The sequence below is a fragment of the Elaeis guineensis genome, chromosome 4, assembly GCF_000442705.2.
Source record: "Elaeis guineensis isolate ETL-2024a chromosome 4, EG11, whole genome shotgun sequence".
Lineage (NCBI taxonomy): Eukaryota > Viridiplantae > Streptophyta > Magnoliopsida > Arecales > Arecaceae > Elaeis > Elaeis guineensis.
This window is the reverse complement of record NC_025996.2, coordinates 132,011,995-132,019,320: the sequence shown is the minus strand read 5'-3', so window position 1 is coordinate 132,019,320 and position 7,326 is coordinate 132,011,995.

The following is a 7,326-nucleotide window of genomic DNA, read 5'->3' as shown; positions in this document are numbered from 1 at the left end:
TTTCGGATGGATTCAAGGATGGAATTGTCAAGTCGTAGGGATGTACAAGCTCCTCGGCCTCAAGCTCCATCATGCCCACCTTCGTAGCCATATGCACCTACTCCACCTCCTCTACTGCAGCCAGCACCACCTCCTCCTTCCACTTTGGAGCAAATTATTCCACTCTCTTTTATGTCAATCACTATCGGAAGAAAAGTTGGTTTTGAATTTTTGGAAAAGAAGGATTTTGAAATTGGAAGAAAGTTAGAAGCTCAAGGTTGGAAATATCTATGCAAATTGGATTTACCCACTTATCCCAATCTAATTCGAGAATTCTATGGTAATGCTAGGGTGAAGCTTATCTGCATTGAAATAGAGGTTAAGAAAATCAAAATAATCCTTGATGTAGAGAAACTCAGATAGCTTCTCAAAGCACCTACTACTCGATTAGAATGTCCGGATACAAATGTAGTGGCTTGAGAATGATTTTAGGAAGAGAAGATGTGGTGGAAATCGAGGAGATCCTAGCTAAAAGACTCTCTATTGAAATTAGACTGCACCACATGAATGCTTGGATATTTCTTCCCAGGGTTGGCCTATTTGTTTATGTCACAAAGGGAGATGCCACAATCATGCATCACATAATTCAGAAAATCCCTTTGAGCTTGCCAACAATAATGATCAAGGTTATGTAAGAAGCTATCTCAAGAGCAAAATCTACACTTATGGTATGTTCCTCACCTTAGTATTCAAAGATTTTGGAAATAGCCTAGAGAGAGAACCATCAAAGAAGCTTCAGCACTTTAATACTTACAATGACCAATCACTGCTGTGAATGGGATACATAAATGTTGACAGTCATTGGATGAAAAGGGAGAAGAAACAGAAGAAGTAGAAGGACATAGAGGCAAAGAAAGAGAAGTTCATTCGATTGAGTTCGAGCAGAGAGAACAAGCTACATCTACTTTAGCTATTCAATCAAAGGTTTCTACTCCTCAGATGGTTAGGTTAGAAAAGGATGAGATAGAGGAGATTGTTCAACACATTCACGACAGGCTTCATGACTCAATGAAGACTCTAATCAGATCTACTATTAGAGAGGTTTTGAATGATCGTGGCCATACTTCTGAGCCATTAGACTCCAGAGATCTGCCATTTACCTCAGACCCTGCATCCTCTATAGATGGAGACCTTAGAATACACCATGTCTTGCATATCTTATCATGTTTTATAGTTATCTCTTTTATATGCCTACCTAATCCTTCTTTATGCTTCATTTTGTAAAAGACAGGCTTTTATGCTTATGTAAATATTTTATACATCAATGATATATTCATCTTTTATGAAATGAATGTGCACTATTTTGATCCTATGATTGAATGCCTAATTAAATGATTGAATGAATAGTCAAGTAATTGAATGAATAATCGATTAATTAATTGAATTGTATTTCTTGTTAAAACACTTTTTGATTATAACAAAAAGGGACAAAAATAAAGAAAAGATAAAGAAAAGAGAAGAAAGAAAGGAAAAATTGATTGATTGAAACAATTGAATGAATGAAGAAAAGAATCAAATTTTGAAATTTTTGAATAAAAAATGATGAAACATACATCTTTTGAAATTTTACTCATCTATATAATAAAGGAGAAGTTTTGTTTGAGAAATTTATATGAAATTGTAAATTAGTTTTGATATCAAGAACTTTACCTTTTCTACGTAAGAAAGGCGGAGTTGTATAGAAAATCTGATAAATACTCATTAAAATTTCTAAATCTTTTATCAATTGAAAGATAGTGTTCAAAAGATTTTGTCATAATTAAAAAGAAAAAGATTGTTAGCCTTAGAATTGATTTTGATGATGTCAAATGTGTTTGAGTACAAATCATATTTATTAATGATGCTTTTGAGAGTGATTGTAGGATTTCTCAAGATGCTCAATTGATTAATTCAAGAAGAAGTTTTCTCAAATGAATTTAAGTTTCCTAGTCAAAGACTCATGTTTGGAAGGAAAGAAATTAAGGTTGGCATGAAAAGCTTTTGGTAGATGGAAAATCTAGACTAGAAAGATCTCTTAACAAGCTCAATCATTCGTAAATTAAGTTTGAGAAGATAAATTTAGTCTAGAACAAGTTTGGATAAAGAAAGCTATCTCAAATAAATTTTGGCACACCCTTGAGTCGATCAATTGTAGAGCTTAGCCGACCTAGTTTCAGTCGAAGAAAAGACAGAAAGAGTTGAAATTCAGAAAAAATCTTTTAGTCGACCAAGCTTCTATATTAGCCGACCAAGATAAGGGCTTAGCCAACTCAAGCATTGAGATAGCTGATCCAATCTTAGACTCAGGATAAAGATAGAAAGATAAAAATTCAAGAGATTTTTTTGAGTCGACCCAATAAAATTCTTAACTGATCAAGACAAAAATTTAACTAACTCATAAAGAAAGATAGTCAACTCAGTCTTAGAGGATGATAAACATAGAAAGTAGCAAAAATTAGCAAGTTCCATAAGCCGATCCAAAAATTCAATTAGCCGATCGAATCATAAAGTTAGCCGACTGAGAGAAGATCCGAACTGACTTAGTCTCAAACCGATAGAACAGGCAGAAAGTAAAAAAAATTTATCTATCCTTGAGCCATCTCAAAAAAGTCACTTAATCAATTCAAAGATGAAGGTAATTAGCTAACTAAGAGCTTGGATAAGGTTACTCACAGAATTCTGACAGAATAACGGCTAGTTTTTTAGAATTTTCAAAATATGTTCAATTTGCTTCTAACTATTATTTTCAAGCTTTCAATAGTTAAATCATTAATGGCAGACATTTTTTAGGCCATAAATGAGGGGATTTAAAAATGAGAACAACAAGAAGAAGTAAAATGAAGCTTTATTGAGTTTTTTTTGAAGCTTTTGAGCAGAACCCAAGAGAAAACATGGAAGGAATTTAGAGAGAGCTTTTAAATCATCCCTTTTCATATTTACAATAATAAGAGAGGAAGAGAGCATTAATTTGAGCTAACTACTTCTAAGCAAAAACATTGAAACCTTCATCAATCCTCTCAAGTATTCAAGAAAAAAATCAAAGCAATCAAGAGCTCAGCTGCTTCGACTTCTTTCTAAACTTAAAGAGTTTTATTATTCCATATCTCAATTCTTGTATATATATATATAATACTTTATGTCTTGGATAAGTTTCTTGGATGAAAAAACTTGGAGTTGGCCTAAGTCTTTAAGTTAAATATTGTAAGGTTTCAGTTGATATCTCCATAAACCAATTGGATTAATTGTGAGCCCAGGATAAAACAATCATTTGTAAGGTTTTAGTTGGTGAATTAGGAAAAACCAACTAGGTTAGATTGTGAGCTCATAAAAACAATCAGACTGTAATCTTAATTGATTATATTTGAAATTTCTAGACACATAGACTTGGACAATAGATGTAGGTGCTGAATTTAGCATTGAAATACTATAAATTTTATGTATTTATGATTCAATTGTTGTGATTATCTTTTATTATTTTTTTTGTTATTTATTTATTTTCTATTAAGTATCTCATAATCACTTCAAAATTAATCTTTGGGTATAAATTTTTATAATTAAATTTAAAAAAAAATCTAACTGATCTTTCCTTCTAGATTGCCTTCTCCAGAAAATATTTATCTAGTCCAGCGGTTTTAAATTCCAGTGTGAAGGTTATTTAGATCTGGAAGAAGCGTGGGAGTGCTGGATTCATTTTCTATATATTTAGATGTACAAAGGACAGAAGTGGTAAGATCTTGCCATCATTTCAGGTGTGCCCCACCATGAACTCCAGTGCGGAAGTACATTTTGCATTTAGTAAAAATATTTTACTCAAATGATATAAATATAAAATTATTTATTATAATTTAAAATGATATTTTTTATCTGAAAAATTATTATTTCTAATGACACTTCATCAGCCCACCTCCCCATAGATATATGGCAGGATGACATGGCCCCAAAAAAATACGATTCAAAATGGTGCTTTTAGAAGTGCCATTCAGAACGGTGCTTCTTAGCGGGCTCTTATAAATCCTTTTCTTCCCACCCAATGCACTCCCCACCGGCATCTTCCACTTCGATGCCCACCCTGCAACCCCCCTCCCCTTGGGCCGACGCCAGCTCCCTTTTCCCACCGTGGCCTTTCTCCTTCTCATCCGACGCCGACCCCTCCCTCGAGCTTCTTCTGTCTTCCTCCCAATCAATGCCCAACTCGCACTCTTCCTCCCCCATCTGACGTTTGGCCACCCCCTCTGCGCCGCTTCCCATCTAATGCCCAACCACCCCTCTTCCCATGCGACCTCGGGCTTCTTTCACTATAAGAAAATAGAGATTTAGCGACCAAAAAATTGGTTCCAAAAATCCCATGGTTGCAAAACTTTACGATCGACTTAAATCGATCGCAAAATTTTGAGACTGATTTAACGATCAAAAAATAAAAAATAATTTAATTTTTATAATATTTTATTTTTTAAAATCGATTGCAAAATCGATCGTAAAATTGATTGCTAAATCGATCACAAAATCAGTCATTAAATTTATTAAAATATTTTTTATTAATAAATCGATTGTAAAATCAATCATAAATTATTTTTAATTTTTTTTATTAATAAAATCAATCACTAATTATTTTTAATTTTTTGAATTAATATATTGATCACTAATTTTGTTAAAATATTTTTTATTAATAAAATCAATCATAAAATTGGTCGCTAATTATTTTTGAAATTTTTATTAAAAAAATTGATCACAAAATTGATTGCTAAATTTATTAAAATATTTTTTATTAATAAATTGATCATAAAATTAGTTGCTAATTATTTTTAAATTTTTTAATTAATAAAATCGATCATAAAATTGATTGCTAATTATTTTTAATTTTTTAATCAATAAATCGACCACTAATTTTGTTAAAATATTTTTTTATTAATAAAATCAATCACAAAATTATTTGGTAATTATTTTTAAATTTTTTTAATAATAAAATCATTCACAAAATTAGTTGCTAAATTAAAATATTTTTTATTAATAAATCGATCACAAAATTCAATCCCTAATTATTTTTAAATTTTTTTATTAATAAAATTGATTATAAAATAAATTGCTAATTATTTTTATTTTTTTAATTAATTTACCAATCACAAAATTGATCGTTAATTTTATTAAAATATTTTTATTTATAAAATTGATCAAAAAATCAATTGTTAAATATTTTTGAATTTTTTAATTAAAAAATTGATCACAAAATCAGTTGTAATTTATTTTTTATAATATTTTAATTTTTAAAATTGATCATAAAATTTTAATTTTTAATTTTTAATTTTTTTATTATATTATTTTTATTTTTATATATTTTATTTTTTATATTATTATTTAAAATAAAATTTGGCTGGTGCGGTTCATGGAGTGAGGCATGGACCAGCGACCGGTTCCCCTCGATTTCTCGCAGTCCACTATAGACCAAGGGTGTTTCTCGCCTGTTTCTCGCAACTCATGACGAGGGGAGGCCGTCGTGGGTGGGTCGACACAGGCGGCCGTCGGGGAGGAGAGGGGGGCCGTCGCGAGCGAGCCGATGTGAGGAGGCCGGAGGGGAGGGGGGCCATTGCAGGTGAGCTGGCGAGGGGAGGTCGTTGCGGGTGGTCGTCGTGAAAGGGAGGGGGCCATCGTGGGCAGGCCAATGAGGGGAGGCCATCACGGGCGATCATTGAGGAGGGGAGAGCGAGCCATCACGAGTGAGCCAGGGAGGAGGAGAAGGGTTTCGAGCACTAGGGAGGGCAGGAAGGGCCGTCACGGGCGAGCCGGTGAGGGAGGCCGTTGTGGATGGGCTGGCAAGGGGAGGCCATCGTGGGCGGTCACCGACGAGGGGAGTAGGGGCCGTTGTGGGTGGGCCAATAAGGGAGGCCATCACGAGCGGACAGGCGAGAGGAGGCATCGCGGGCAACTGCCGAGGTGAGGAGAAGGGGCCATTACGGGCGGGTCGGTGAGGGAAGGCTGAAGGGGAGGAGAGGGGAGGCCGTCGCAAGCGGTCATCAGAGAGGGGAGGGGGTGTCATCGTGGACAGGCTGGTGAGGAGAGGCCATCGCGGGCGATCGCTGGGGAGGAAAAGAGGGGCTTCAGGCATCGGAGAGGGGAAGAGGGGTAAAGGTCGGGGAGGAGAGGGGAAGAAGGCGGGTTATAAAGAAGAAATCAATAGAGCTAATTAATTTTTTTTCAAAATTCAAATTTACGATCGATTTTTTAGTTGTAAAATGTTAAAAGAATTTTATGATCGAAAAATTGTTTGCAAACTTAATTATAGAATAAAAACAATTCAAAAATTTTGCGATCGATTTTTCACTCACAAAATTAATATTTTGCAATCAAAAAATCGGTTGCAAACTTATTTATGAATTAAAAAATAATTCAAAAATTTTATGATCGATTTTTTGATCATAATTTTTTTAAAAATTTAATAAATAATAAATTTTATGTTTGAAAAATTGGTCATAAAATTCTTAAGCTATTTTTTAATCTATAAATAAGTTTGCGATCGATTTTTTGATCGTAAAATTTTTTTTAAAAGTTTGCAACTAAAAAATCAATTGTAAAATATTTTAATTATTTTTTAATTTTAATATATTTATGATTGATTTTTTGGTTGTAAAATATTAAAAAAATTTGTAATTAAAAAATTAATCACAAAATAATTGAATTATTTTTTAATCTATAAATAATTTTGTGATCAATCTTTTGATCATAAATTACAACCAAAAAATCAATCGCAAATGTATTTTGCAACTGAATATATTTTTTTTTATTTTTTTATGAATATGATATAATTTTAAAATTTAAAGCTCATGTTCATCGTTAATTATCTAAATAATTATCATTAGAGTATCATCACAAAAGATCATCTCGATCTAGTAGTCTTAGTTATATCCATCAATAAAATTCAATTTCGATGGCTACAAACGATCGTATGATAATTTGATAGATAGAGATCACCGATGGATCTGAAAACTTACAATGATAATTTCGATGATATTTATAACATACTATCAAAATTTTATTTTAATCAAATATTATTATCATGATCAATTTAGTATAAAATAATTTGGATGGTTAAAAAAAAATGAGTGATCAAAAGATCAGATGATGTTCAATTATAAAGTGATTTTTTAGATAAATGATCTTTGCTACTATTTTGATCATTTGTACAGTGATGATTGTAAAATTCAAACTGCGCATATCAAGAGATATTGAATTTTATGATCACCATCATACAAATGATCAAAATAGTAGTAAAGATCATTTATCTAAAAAATCATCTTATAATCGGATGTCGTTTGG